Below are 16145 nucleotides of genomic sequence, written 5' to 3'. Positions count from 1 at the left end.
TGTGCCAAAGCCTTTGACTGTGTGGATCACAATAAACTGTGGACAATGCTGAAAGAGATGGGAATACCAGACCACCTGATCTGCCTCTTGAGAAATTTGTATGCAGGTCAGGGAGCAACAGTTAGAAGTGGACATGGAACAACAGACTGGTTCCAAATAGGAAAAGGAGTACGTCAAGGCTGTATATTGTCACCCTGTTTATTTAACTTATATGCAGAGTACATCATGAGAAATGCTGGACTGGAATAAACACAAGCTGGAATCAAGATTGCCAGGAGAAATATCAATAACCTCAGCTACAGATGACACTACCCTTATGGCAGAAAGTGAAGAGGAACTCAAAAGCCTCTTGATGAAAGGAAAAGTGGAGAGTGAAAAAGTTAGCTTAAAGCTCAACATTCAGAAAACGAAGATCATGGCATCTGGTCCCATCACTTTATGGGAAATAGTTGGGGAAACAGTGGAAAGTGTCAGACTTTTATTTTTCTGGGCTCCAAAATCACTGCAGATGGTGACTGCAGCCATGAAATTAAAAGACACTTACTCCTTGGAAGGAAAGTTATGACCAACCTAGATAGCATATTCAAAGCAAAGACATTACTTCGCCAACAAAGGTTTGTCTAGTCAAGGCTATGGTTTTTCCTGTGGTCATGTATGGATGTGAGAGTTGGACTGTGAAGAAGGCTGAGTGCAGAAGAACTGATGTTTTTGAACTGTGGTGTTGGAGAAGACTCTTGAGAGTCCCTTGGACTGCAAGGAGATCCAACCAGTCCATTCTGAAAGAGATCAGCCCTGGAATTTCTTTGGAAGGAATGATGCTAAAGCTGAAACTCCAGTACTTTGGCCACCTCACGCGAAGAGTTGACTCATTGGAAAAGACTCTGATGCTGGGAGGGATTGGGGGCAGGAGGAGAAGGGGATGACAGAGGATGAGATGGCTGGATGGCATCACTGACTCGATGGACGTGAGTCTGAGTGAACTCCGGGAGTTGGTGATGGACAGGGAGGCCTGGCGTACTGCGATTCATGGGGTCGCAGAGTCGGACACTACTGAGCGACTGATCTGATCTGATCTGATCTGAACATTTTGTGTAATAAAACTCACTTCTTTCCAAACTATTCCTTTTTAAGCAGAAGTTTAAATGAGTTAAAAGTAATTTATCCTTCCCTTCTCCTTTTGTTTGCGTACCGGGGTTGGACGGGACAGGATGCATGTATCCGAGAGTGATGAGATGCTAACAAAGCCAAGACAGTGCTGTCCCTCTACACTTAGGGGAGAAGAGTCTCCAAAATAAATAAATAAATAAAAAGAATATATATAAGAATATTTACATAGACTTGTGGGATCTTTGTTCCCCAACAGGAATTGAACCCAGGCCCTCCTCAATGAAAAAGTACTGAGTCCTAATCACTGGACTGCCAGGGAATTCCATAAGTTAAGGCTGTTAGTTGCTCAGTCATTTCCGACAATTTGCGACCCCATGGACTGTAGCCCACCAGTCTCCTCTGGCCATTGAATTCTCCAGGCAAGAATACTAGAGTTTTCATGTTGTTACAGAGAGTCTTAATCACTGGACCTCCAGGGGATTCCCCAAAATGGATATTCAATATGAGAAGGAGGGGGTTCTTTAAGAATCAGAAGGCAAAATACCTTTATAAGCTTAAAACAAGTGAATAGGATTTTCTTGGTGGTCCAGTAGTTAAGAATCTGCCTGCCAATGCAGGGCACATGGGTTTGACTTCTGCCTTGGGAAGATTCCACGATACCAGGGGACAACTAAGCCCATGCTACATGCTCTAGGGCCTGCGTGCCACAACTACTGATGCCCACACACTCTGGAACCCATGCTCTGCAACAAGAGAAGCCACTGCAATGAGAAGCCTGCACACCACATCTATAGAAAAGCCCATATGTGCAGCAACAAAGACCCAGCACAGCCAAAAATAAAATTAAATAAAAAATTAAAAGTTTAAAAAATATAAAGTGTAAAAAACATAAATAAAACAAGTGAACATATGACCACATTGATTCAGCAGCTTCTGGAGGTCTTGGAGGTGGCCAGTGCAAGGGCAAGGCCCTGAAGTATCTTTAGCTTTGTGGTAAGTTTGCCTCTGCTTGTCCCCAGGGCTGTTTATAGTATGTATTGTACTTCATGCTGTTTTTGCCACTGATTTGTGTGATACCTCACCTGGTCCTCTATTTGACTTAATGAACTTTTTGGGCTAAGTGTTGAATTTGTTATTTCACAGAATAGAAGTCTGGCAGTCTGGCCCAGGCTTAGGACTCTTGCTAGAGAGCCTGTTTTGGTCCATGTACTGGAATCTAGAAACTGCCCTTATGTTTTCTATATAAGAGATTGTAAGGTGTTTCTGACTTTGATTTTTTGGAAGGAGAATGATTAATGGATAATTTTCCCATTGTAAAGAACCATGATAAATTGTGTCCCTTCATTCTGTATGTACTGATTAAACAGAATATTTCAAGTATATAAAAATCCAAATGCCATGAAATGTAATGACTATAACCATGTACAACATGCGAGCACTCACAGCTGGATTAAGAAATAGAAAGTTGGGTATGTTGATGTGTGTGGGTGTATACGATAATTTTGTCAGATTAACTGGCAAAGGTTTTCACTCAAAAACAGAATTTCTTAGCACTTTATATATATAGGTTATTGAAATACAGTTTAATTATAAAGAAATGGGATTAATTTTTAGATAAATAGGCTTTAAAATAAATACTTTTCTCTAATGGAGTTATTTTTGGAAGTGATATGCTTATTCCTACAATATTGAAATACTTGTTTTAGAATTTCCTATAGAATTTGTTTTATAAATACATTATGTTTGTGTATAAATATATATATGTATATACATATACACAAACACACATGCATGCACATAGAGTTTTGTTTCTTTGACCTATGTGAAAAAACGTACAAAATCATACTATCGTGGTTATATTCACGTGAAAAGATGGAAGGGTAAAATAAAGAAAAATAGCACATACTTAGATAGGGGGACTCTCTCTCCACATTCATCTATAATTAAGTGCATTCCATGCCTTGTTTTTGGAGCATTTTACTTTGGAATTTGAAAAATTAAAAAAGATTTTAAAGGGCATTTAGGAAAAAAATTCATGCAAAAATAGTCAGGAAAATTTTCAAAATTAGGATGATAACCAGAGAATTTATCCTGTCATTAACATATATTTTAACATATTAACATAAGTCTTCAGCAATTAACATGTATTGTACGAATATGCATTATGAAATTAAATGCTATTGTATGGTGTAAGACTAGACAAGTCGATGGGAAATGAGCCCAGGTATCTGTTATGATTCAGTATTTGGATTCAGTACCACATAAAATCACTGGGCAGGGTCACAAAATAATAACAGCAGTTTACTGGGCACCAGGTGCTGCTTTAATCACTTGATACATATTATTTAATATTTAATCCTCACCTCACAATAACCTTATGAGGTTGTACTGGAACTATTTTATAGATGTTGAAACTAAGAGAGATTAAACTTGCCAAAGATCATACAGGTGACAAGTGAGAGGTGAGTTTTGAACCCAGGCAATATGGCTCCCAACCCCAGCTTCTAGGCACCGTGTATTATCACCCACAGTGAGTGCGTGTGTCTGTGCTCAGTCACTCAGTCATGTCTGACTTTGTTATCCTGTGGTCTGTAGCCCGCCAGGCTCCTCTGTCCATGAGATTCTCCAGGCAAGAACACTGGAGTGGGTTGCAAATTACCCACAGTACATCTTTCCAATTATAAATGCTAGTTATTTTAAAGCATTTCTAGCACAACATGCAAAATTATTTTTAAGATTTTTTTCACTTTTTAAATTGCAATCTTTATTTACTGATTATGTCTAAAATATTTCACATTTCAGTTTCTTTTTTGGTAAATTGTCTGATCCCCCTGATATGTTCAGCTTTGCTCATTTATTTGTAAGAATTCTACCCATATTAAAGATATTAACCTTTATTTGTTATATATACAATAGTCATATTCAAATCCATTTATTTCCTACAAAATGGAAATCCAATTATTTCCTACTTTGCCCCTGTTTCATCAACTGTATCATTTCCAATCTTCATGCACAATCCTTACTATTCAAGGTATTAATTTAAACACCTTTCAGTGGGGCATTCCCTGAAACCCTAGATGATGACAGCCTCCTTGTCTAGGCAACCAAAACACCCTGTACTTCCTCTCTTAAACACAAATCATACTTTTATTTATTTGTCTAAAGTGTATCCATTTTAATAGAGGATAAATTATCTGAGTACAGTCATCTTGGCAATCTTATACGCATCTTGCCTGTCCCAAGAAAATCCCAATAAAGGCTCTGGCCAACACTTCCTTTTGTTTTTTGTTTCCTGACCCAGTGGTCCCCAATTTTTGGGCACCAAAGACATATTTTGTGAAAAACAATTTTTCCATAGACTGGTGGGTAGGGATTGTTTGGGGGTGATTCAACTGCATTATGTTTATTGTGCACTTTATTTATAGTATTATTGCATTGTGATACATAATGAAATAATTATACAATTCAACATAATGAAGAATCAGATAACCAGGCATTAAATTCTCTTAAGGAACTCACAACCTAGATTACTCACATATGTAGCTCACTGTAGAGTTTGCACTCCTATAAGAATTTAATGTGGCCACTGGTCTGATAGGGGGTGGAGCTCAGTCTGTAATACAAGCAATGGGGAGCAGCTATAAATACAGATAAAGCTTTGCTCACTCACCCACTGCTCACCTTCTGCTGTGTGGCCCAGATGGTATCAGTCCATGGCTCAGGGGTTGGGGACCCCTGTCCTGAATGACACTGGTACTTCCTCCTGTGACTCTAGTGGCATATGGTAACCCCGCTCTCTATGAATATAATAAACTTCCTTCCAAGCCTCATTTTGTCTCTTCTTGTGGCTACACTGAGTTTATCATACCATACACAACACATACATTCTTAGAACACTATTTCTAGAGCTAAGGACACACTTGGCACTCAATATTTAAGGGATAAATATAGATGGCCATTTGGGAAGATGTATAAAAGTTCAAACTTTGACTCAGCAATTTCTTTTCTACAAACTTAAAAAAATTTTTGTTGTTGTAGTTAAATTATAATATTGAGTTAGGGGAAGAACAAAGTATTCTTTCAGGTGAAGAACAAAGTGATTTAGTTTTATATATATTTGATTCTTTTTCATGATAGGATATTGCAATGCTGTGCTGTACTTAGTTGCTCAGTTGTGTCCAACTCTTTACAACCCCGTGGACTGTAGCCCGCCAGGCTCCTCTATTCAAGGGGATTCTCCAGGCAAGAATACTGGAGTGAGTTGCCATGCCCTCCTCCAGGGGATCTTCCCAACTCAGGGATCTAACCCAGGTCTCCCACACTGCAGGCAGATTCTTTACCGATTGAGCCACCAGGGAAGCCCTGATAGGATATTATGAGATATTAAATATATTTCCTTGTGCTATACAATGAATCTTTTTTATCTATTTCCTATTCGGTAATGTGTATCTGTTAATCCCAAACTCCTACTTTATTCCTCCTCCTCTTCCCCTTTGTAATCATAAATTTGTTTTCTACATCTCTGAGGTTTTTTTCTGTTTAGTAAATAAGTTTATTTGTATTGTTCTTTAGATTTTACACAAGTATTTTAAAGGAAATAACTGCATAATTTTATAAAGATTTACAATTGAGGTGGCTTATTACCTCATAGTGATAACAATAGAAGAAAATCTGAATCACATAAATTTCTAACAAAGCACTGATTAAGTTGTGGTAAGATCAAGAACAGAAATTATGCAGGCAACTAATATTAATTTGCATTAATATTGTTATCTATTAGTATATTAATATTTATTAACATGGAAATATGTTCATATTTAAATTTTAAAACATTATAATTCAATTAGCAATAATAATGATAGCTTACACTTAAATAGTTTGTCCTATTTGTGACAGAAGACTAGGTGTGACTGATAATATTTTCATAAATATATACTTGAATAGAAAAATGTGTGGATATGTAATATACCAAGCAGTTCATTTTTGACTAGGATGAGAAATAATTTTCTTTAAAATTTTTTTCTACTATGAATATGTAAAATCAATAGAGCTATACAATATCAGAGAAATTTAATATGTTAAGAGAGCTGAAAGTTTTCTAGGGGTAAGTAGTATGGATAAGGCAGATAATGCTATACTGTATGTAATTTATACAATAGTAAGGTTGGTTTTCCTGATGACTTATAAAGTGGTCCTACAGACATTTCCAAGAAATGGTCCCAAGATACATTGATCGAGAGCAGTAGAGCAATAATGAGTGTACTTCCTCCAAGAGGACCACTTTTACAAAAGACAGCTTTTACCTCAATAAGTAAATGTTGCTATGGCTATTAAAAAGGATTTTTTATATTAATTTTTAATTGGAGGATAATTGCTTTACAATATGGTATTGGTTTCTGCCATATATCAATGTGAATCAGTTATAAATATACATATGTCTCCTCCTTTCGAGCCTTCCTCCCAACTCTCACCTCATCCCACCCCTCTAGGTTGTCACAGAGTGCCAGGTTGAACTCCCGGTGTTATAAAGCAACTTCCCGTTAGCTAAGGAGATCAGCCCTGAGCATTCTTTGGAGGGATGGATGCTAAAGCTGAAACGCCAGTACTTTGGCCACCTCATGCGAAGAGTTGACTCATTGGAAAAGACTCTGATGCTGGGAGGGATTAGGGGCAGGAGGAGAAGGGGACGACAGAGGATGAGATGGCTGGATGGCATCACTAACTCGATGGACATGAGTCTGAGTGAACTCCGGGAGTTGGTGATGGACAGGGAGGCCTGGCGTGCTGCGATTCACGGGGTCGCAAAGAGTCGGACACGACTGAGGGACTGAACTGAACCGAATGCATATTGTCACCCTGCTTATTTAACCTATATGCAGAGTACATCATGTGAAATGCCAGGCTGGATGAAGCGCAAGCTGGAATCAAGATTGCCAGGAAAAATATCAGTAACCTCAGACGCGCAGATGACACCAGCCTTATGGCAGAAAGTGAAGAAGAACTAAAGAGGCTTTTCATGAAAGGGAAAGAGGAGAGTGAGAAAGTTGGCTTAAAACTCAACATTCAGAAAACTAAGATCATGGCATCTGGTCCCATCACTTCATGGCAAATAGATGGGGAAACAATGGAAACAGTGAGAGACTTTATTTTCTTGGGATCCAAAATTACTGTAGATGATGACTGCAGCCATGAAATTAAAAGACGCTTGCTCCTTGGAAGAAAAACTATGACCAACCTAGACAGCATATTAAAAAGCAGAGACATTACTTTACTGACAAAGGTGCATCTAGTCAATGCTATGGTTTTTCCAGTAGTCATGTATGGTTGTGAGAGTTGACTATAAAGAAAGCTGAGCGCTGAAGAATTGATGCTTTTGAACTGTGGTGTTGGAGAATACTCTTGAGAGTCTCTTGGACTGCAAAGAGATACAACCAACACATCCTAAAAGAAATCAGTCCTGAATATTCATTGGAAGGACTGATGTTGAAGCTGAAACTCCAATACTTTGGCCACCTGATGCGAAGAACTGACTTGTTTGAAAAGACCCTGATGCTGGGAAAGATTGAAGGCAGGAGGAGAAGGGGATGACAAAGGTTGAGGTGGTTGGATGGCATCACCGACTTGATGGACTTGAGTTTGAGCAAGCTCGGGAGTTGGTGATGGACAGGGAAGCCTGGCATGCTGCAGTCCATGGGGTTGCAGAGTCAGACATGACTGAGTGACTAGACTGAACTGAATGTAAATGTTTCAGTGCTACTCTCTCAATTTGTCCCACCCTCTCCTTCCCCGTCTGTGTCCAAACTCTGTTCTCTGTGTCTCTCTCTATTTCTGCCTTGCAAATAGGTTCGTCAGTACTATTTTTGTAGATTCCATATATATGCATTAATATATGAAATTTGTTTTTTCTTTCTGACTTATTTCACCCTGTATAACAGGCTCTAGGTTCATCCATCTCACTAGAATTTACCCAAAGGCATTCCTTTTTATGGCTTAGTAATATTCCATTGTATATATGTACTACAGCTTTATCCATTCATCTGTTGATGGACATCTAGGTTGCTTCCATGTCCTAGCTATTGTAAATAGTTCTGCAATGAATATTGGGGTATATGTGTCTTTATTTCAACTATGGTTTTCTCAGGGTAAATGCCAAGTAGTGGGATTACTGTGTCATATAATAGTTTTATTTCTAATTTTTTAAGGAATCTCCATACTATTTTCCATAGTGACTATTATCAGTTTACATTTCTACCAACAGTGCAAAAGACTGCCCTTTTCTCCACATGCTCTCCAGCATTTATTATTGGTAGTTTTTTGATAATGATAGTTTTGAATTGCATTTCTCTAATAACAAGTGATGCTGAACATTTTTTCATGGGTTTGTTTTCTATCTATCTCTATGTCTTCTTTGGAGAATTGTCTGTTTAGGTCTTCTGCCCTCTTTTGATTGAGTTGTTTGTTTTTCTGGTATTGAGCTGCAGGAACTGCTTGCATATTATGAAAATTAATAATTCGTTAGTTGTTTCATCTGCAATTATTTCCTCCCATTCTGAGGGTTATCTTTTCATCTTGTTTATAGTTCCCTTTGCTATGAAAAAGCTTTTGAGTTTAAATATGTCCTACTTGTTTATTTTTGTTTTTATTTGCATTACTCTAGGAGGTGGGTCAAAGAGGATATTGCTGTGATTTTTTTATTTTAAGTGTGTTTTGCCTATGTTTTCCTCTCTCTTATAGTATCTGGCCTTACATGTAGGTCTTTAATCCACTTTGAGTTTATTTTTGTGTATGGTGATAGGAAGTGTTCTAATTTCATTCTTTTATAGACAGCTGTCCAGTTTCCTCAGCATCACCTATTGAAGAGGCTATCTTTTCTTTATTGTGTTTTCTTGCCTCCTTTGTCAAAGATAAGGTGCCCACAGATGTTTGGGTTTATCTCTTGTTCATTGATCTGTATTTCTGTTTTTGTACCAGTGCCATATTGTCTTGATAACTCTAGCTTTGAAGTATAGTCTGAAGTCAGGAAGGTCGATTCCTCTAGCTCCATTTTTTTTTTCTCAAAATTGCTTTGGCTATTTGGGATCATTTGCATTTCCATACAAATTGTGAAATTTTTTGTTCTAGTTCTGTGAAAAAATGCCATTGACCATTTGGTAGGGGTTGCATTGGATCTGTAGGTTTCTTTGGGTAGTATAGTCATTTTCACAATATTGATTCTTCCAATCCAAGAACATGATATATCTCTCCATCTGTTTGTGTCATTTTTAATCTCTGTCATCAGTGTCTTATAGTTTTCTGTGTACAAGTCTTTTGTCTCCTTAAGTAGGTTTATTCCTAGGTACTTTATTCTTTTTGTTGCAATGGTGAATGGGATTGTTTCCCTAATTTCTCTTTCTGATTTTTCATTGTTAGTATATAGGAATGCCAGGAATTCCTATGTACTAATTTTATATCCTGCAAATTTATTAAATTAATTGATTAGCTCTAGTAATTTTCTAGTGGAATCTTTAGGGTTTTCTATGTAACACACTATATGTAAGCACACCAGGCTTCCCTGTGCTTGACCATCTGGAGTTTGGTCAAATTCATGTACATTGAGTCACTAAAACTTATCAATGCTGCAATGTACTGGAAGTAGGATGAGTGGAATAATTTCTCCCAAATATATCATGTGCTAATGCCTGGAACCTGTGAGTGTTGCCTTTTATAGAAAAAGGGAGATAGGGAGGTTATCTTGCTTTATCTTGATAGGCTCTAAATGTCATCACAAGTGACCTTATGAGAGAGGCAGAAGAAACTTAGACATAGAAGAGGAGAAAATAGTGTGACCCTGGAGGCAAAGATTAGAATTATGTGGCCACAAGTCAAGGAGCATAGTCAGTCACCAGATACCGGAAAAGATAAAGCATTCTCCCCTAGAGCCTCCTGAGGGAATATGGTCTCCTTGAAATGTTCATTTAGAAATCCTAGGCTTCAGACCTATGAGAGAATAAATTTTGGCTATCCTAAGCCATAAAGTTTCTGGTAATTTGTTAAAGCAGCTGTAAGAAACTAATAAGTCCTAGTTATATATTCATGATACTTGAATCTGGCTTATTTTTATTCTTTGAACAATATTCTAGGGAAACAAGGAACAAAGCTAATGCATATTTTTTAAAACGGAAACTAATGCTACTAGTTTAGTAACATATACTGTTTAAAGAGGCATGCTGCAGTCCATGGGGTCACAAAGAGTTGGACATGACTGAGCGACTGAACTGAACTGAACTGATAATTCATATACCATAAAATTCACCCTTTTAAAATATAAAATACAAAATATACTTTGTTAAGTATATTAATAAAGTTATAGAACCATTACCACTATCAAATTCCAGAATGTTATCATCATCATCTTTGCCCAAACAAACCATATTCCCATTAGCCGTCACTCCCAATCAGTCCCTTATCCCAACCCCTGGCAATACTAGTCTACCTTTTGTCTGTATGAATTTGCCTTTTCAAACATTTGATATATTGAGTCAAGCAATGTGTGTATTTTTGTTTCTGGCTTCTTTCACTTAGCATAATGTTTTCAAGGTTTCAACATATGTAAACATGTTGTAGTGTATTTCAGTTTCATAATTCACTTCTTTTTGTGGTTGAATAATATTTCATTGTATAGATATACCACATTTTGTTTATTCCTTCATCAGCTGATGAACACTTGGGTTAGTTATACTGTTCGGTTATTAGGTTCTATAACATTCATCTGTAAGTTTTTATGTGGACATATTATTTCATTTCTCTTGGTTGTATACTTAAGATTGGAGTTGCTGGAGCATATGGTAACTCGATATTTAGGTTTTTGAAGAAATGCCAAACTTTTCCAAAGTAGCTGCATCATTTCATATTTCTACTAGCAATATATGAGGGCTTGATTTCTCTGCATCTTTGCCAATATTTATTATCTCTCTATTTGATAGCTATTCTATAGTATGATGTGGCATTTCATTGTGGTTCCAGTTTGTATTTCTCTCATGATTAATGACGTTGACCAGTATTCCATCTACTTGTTGGCCATTTATATATTTTCTTTAGTGAAATGTCTATTCAAATCACTGAGCCATTTTTTTTAATTGGGTGGTTTGTCTTTTTATTTTTGAAATGTAAGTATTCTTTATATTCTAGATAAAAAGCTCTTATCAGATATAAGATTTACAAATATTTTCTTTCATTATATGGGTTGTCTTTTAACTTTCTTTTTTTTTTTAGTAGAAAAGATTTTAACTTTGGTGAAGTCTAATATATCTTTGTTTTTCTTTTGTTGCTTGTGCTTTTGGTGTCATATTTAAAAGTGAAAGTAAAAGTCGCAGTTTTGTCTGACTCTTTGTGACCCCATGGACTACAGAGTCCATGGAATGCTCCAGGCCAGGATACTGGAGTGGGTAGCCATTCCCTTCTCCAGGAGATTTTCCCAACCCAGGGATCAAAATGAGGTCAGCTGAGCCACTAGGGACGCCCAAGAATACTGGAGTGGATAGCCTATCACTTCTCTAGCAGATCTTCCCAACCCAGGAATTGAACTGGGGTCTCCTGCATTGCAGATGGGTTCTTTACCAGCTGAGCCACCAGAGAAGCCCATCATATCTAAAAAGCCAATGCCTAAATCAAGGTCACAATGATTTGTGCTTATGTTTTCTTCTAAGAGTTTTATAGTTTTAGTGCTTACGTTTTGTTCTTTGGTGAATTTTGAGTTAATTTTTGAATATGATATAATGTGGGTCAGAAATGGCAACCTACTCCAGTATTCTTGCCTGGAGAATCCCATGGACAGAGGAGCCTGGCAGGCTATAGTCCATGGGGTTGCCAGAGTCGGACACGACTTACCGACTAAACCACCACCACCATGAGGTGGGTCTAACTTCATTCTTTTAAATATGGATATGCATTTGTCCCAGCAAAATTTTTTGAAAAGACTACTCTTTTGCCATTGAGTTTTCATGGCACCTTTGCCAAAAATCCTTCCATGTAAAGGTTTATTTCTAGACTCTGAATTCTATCCCAATGGTATACATCTAGCTATGCCAGCACCACATTGTCTTGATCATTGTAAATTTGTAGTAAGTTCAAAGTCAGGAAATGTGAGTTCTTCAACTTGTTTCTTCTTTTACAAGATTGTTTTGACTATCCTGGGTCTCTAGAATTTCCATGTACATTTTCTAATTTCTAATTTCCATGTGTAATTAGCTTGTCTACTTATTCCATAGAGCCAACTGGGGAATTTCCCAAAATTACATTGAATCTGTAGATCAATTTGGGGCATATTGCATCTTGACAATATCAAGTCTTCCAATCTATGAACAATGGGTACCTTTCTATTTTTTTAGGTCTTTAATATGTCTCAGTGGTGTTTTCTGGTTTTCAGAACACCTCTTGCTTTTCCTTTGTTATTTTTTATCCTAAGTATTTTATAATTTTTGTAATATTGTAGTTGGAATGGTATCTTTTCTCAGTGTGTTAGTTGTGAATTATTTGATGAACAGTTTTGATGGGCTTGTATTGCATGATATTTTAACTGTTATGCTTCTATGAAAAAAAATGACATCACAACTTTGAACAAGACAATTTTATGTGAAAGGCCAGCCAGACTATTTTGGCATTGTTCTGTTGCTACTTATATGCTAAGTTCATACTTTAACCCAATGTATCCCAAACTTCATCTTCCTTTCTGCCTTCATGACTCTTGTCATATCTGCATGGCATTTAATATATTTTTTAAAATATAATCACTTTTTAAACTTAAATAAATTTATCTAAAGGAAATTTTATATCAAAGATTTAGGGAGCAAATACATAAATCACTTCTAATATGTATTACTATAAATTTATTATTATTAAAATGTTTTTTTTTGTACTCCCTAAACTTATTTTTAGACAATGATGAGTTTGCTACTTTTTGGGAATCTCTTCTATAATCTCTTCATCTTAATTTACTGGATAAAATAGAAATTTTCCTAAACTTTATTTTAAGGTAGCTAGGTTATCCCTTTGTGACATGAGGCAGAGATTTAGAGTCATTATTAGAACATCTAGACAGAAAACAGGAGTAATTCTTCCAGTTCTTCATTTTTTTGCCTAAAGAGTAGCTAAAGGATATATTTCAGTTAGTGATACTCTCATGAAAAAAAAAAAATCTGCTCTCATTCAATGCTCCATGGATTACATCATGCTGCTATCTGATAAATAGAAATAATTTCTTTCTAGAGGGTAGAGACTGTGTATTTAACTTGCCTCATACAGCATGCAGCATAACATTATGTTCATTTGGGCACTTAATAAATGCAAGTTGATGATATAATGCATTTGTTAATCACCAATCATCCTGAAAAATAATGATGTCCCCAGAGCTGATGGGTCCACCCCAGAGTTTTTTTATTGAGGGTAGAACATGATGAGAGGCCTCCACTTAAAAAGAAACAGTAGAAAACTTGTTCAGCTTTTCAACAAAAAGAGGGAGCTTTTGTCTTTGATAATTAAATTTCTTTTCAAAGTTAAGAATTACCTGAATGTTTATTTAAGTTGGAGAATAATAATATTTTTTTAAATAAAAATTTAAACATTTTATCCAGAAAAGAAAACACTTCATCTCTCTGGATTTTTAAACAACTTTTCAATAGAAACCAGGCCACAGGATCCTTGGCGCTAAGAATTAGTTAAGGGTTAAGAGGTAGGGAAACACACTCTGGGCTATCTCTTGATGCGAGAGTGTTGATACATTTAGAGAAACACCAAAATTAGCATTATTTCACTCTTCTATTTACCTGCAAGCACTTCTGCCTCAAACTCCCAGTTCAGCATCTGTGAAGCAAAGGACAGTCTTCAAGAAGGAAAGGCCTTTATTAAATTATTTTTTTAATCAGTTATTGCCATGGTCTAGCAGCAGGATTGCTAAAGGATTAGCTATATTCTGACTAGTTACTGCTAGAAATGCATGATTTATGTAATTTGACCTTGAGTATAAAATTTCATAGATGGAGCACTTTGGGAAAAAAAAGAGAATCCATGCAGCTAAAGAAAGGTGAGAGGATATCATTTAAAAAAACACACAAGAGTACTTAGGAAGCTTTATTATCAAATATGTATAGATTGTGAATTACTTTATAGACTAGTACCATGTTTCTGTATGCCTGAAAGATACACTTGAAATGAATTATAGTGGTTTTTAATTTACTTTTTAAATTTTATTAAAGAAACAATGAGAGCCTTTCCCCTAAGAGCAAAGAGTTAATTGTACTGTGTCATGACCTGCATTTTTCCTATTTATAAAATGTGCATTCCTATATGTGTTTTGATTTCATTGTAACCTTGATTGAAGAGTTGTTAGCTTGATTAAAAGATGATAGGGCATCTATCTGACTAGTCATCTAAATAGAAATTCCTGCCTAAATGTGACAGGAAACTTCTTGATCAAATGCCCAGACTAAAGGTAATGTAATTATTTGTCTTCCTGTTAAAAATGCCTTTTATAATTCAAGATGTTTGGATACTTGAATGCAGTGTTTAGGATTAATGAAACACTCAGTATTCCTAAAGCCTTAAACATCTATAAGGCTATAAATTTGGTTTGTTTGTTCTCCTAAAGACAGAGAAGTTTGACTAAAGCATCAAAGTATAAAGTCTGGAGGATGAACTGTTTTGCAAGAGCAAAATTAAAACTATATCTACATTTCTTTTCTGAGATATTTTTTTTAAGAATAGCAAATACATCAAATAAGAAAGACAAACAGAGAGATCTGTGTGCTTAAGCAACAGAAAATTGAAGTGAATAGCTAAAAAATCTAAGGTCAGGTCTTTTGATGCTGGGAGAACTCAGCCCTTTCGCCGGTACATGTACAGTTTTGCTTTCATATAGTGAAGGTTGTTGGATTAATATGCCAGCAAATTTAGAAAACCAGCAGTAGCCACAGGATTGGAGAAGGTCAGTTTTCATTCCAATCCCAAAGAAGGCAATGCCAAAGAATGTTCAAACTACCGCACTTTACACTCATCTCACACACTAGCAAAGTAATGCTCAAAATTCTTCAAGACAGACTTCAGCAGTATGTGAACAAAAAACTTCAAGATGTTCAAAGTAGATTTAGAAAAGGCAGAGGAACCAGAGAGAGACCAAATAGCCAACATTCGTTGGATCATAGAAAAAGCAAGAGAGTTCCAGAAAAATGTCTACTTTTGCTTCATTGACTATGCTAAAGCCTTTGTGTGGATCACAAGAAACTGTGGAAAATTCTGAAAGAGATGGGAATACCAGACCACCTGACCTGCCTCCTGAGAAACCTGTGTGCAGATCAAGAAGCAACAGTTAGAACTGGACATGGAACAAAGGACTGGTTCTAAATTGGGAAAGGAGTACGTCAAGGCTGTATATTGTCACCCTGCTTATTTAATTTATATGCAGAGTACATCATGAGAAACGCTGGGCTGGAAGAAGCACAAGCTGGAATCAAGATTGCTGGGAGAAATATCAATAACATCAGCTATGCAGATGACACCACCCTTATGGCAGAAAGTGAAGAAGAACTAAAGAGCCTTTTCAGGAAAGTGAAAGAAGAGAGTGAAAAAGTTGGCTTAAAACTCAACATTCAGAAAACTAAGATCATGGCATCCAGCCCATCACTTCACGGCAAATAGAGGGGGAAACAATGGAAACAGTGAGAGACTCTACTTTAGGGGTATCCAAAAATCACTGCAAATGGTGACTGCAGTCAAGTAATTAAAAGGTGCTTATTCCTTGGAAGAAAAGCTATGGCAAACCTAGACACAATATTAAAAATGTAGAGACATTGCTTTGCCGACAAAGGTCCATCTAGTCAAAGCTATGGTTTTTCCAGTAGTCATATATGGATGTAAGAGTTGTATCATAAAGAAGCTGAGTGCCGAAGAACTGATACTTTAGAACTGTGGTGTTGGAGAAGACTCTTGAGAGTCCCTTGGACTGCAAGGAGATCAAATCAGTTCTGAAATTCAAAAAAGCAGTCCTGAATATTCATTGGAAGGAGTGG

Source organism: Bos mutus, chromosome 5, assembly GCF_027580195.1.
Source record: "Bos mutus isolate GX-2022 chromosome 5, NWIPB_WYAK_1.1, whole genome shotgun sequence".
NCBI lineage: Eukaryota > Metazoa > Chordata > Mammalia > Artiodactyla > Bovidae > Bos > Bos mutus.
This window is presented reverse-complemented; position numbering follows the sequence as displayed.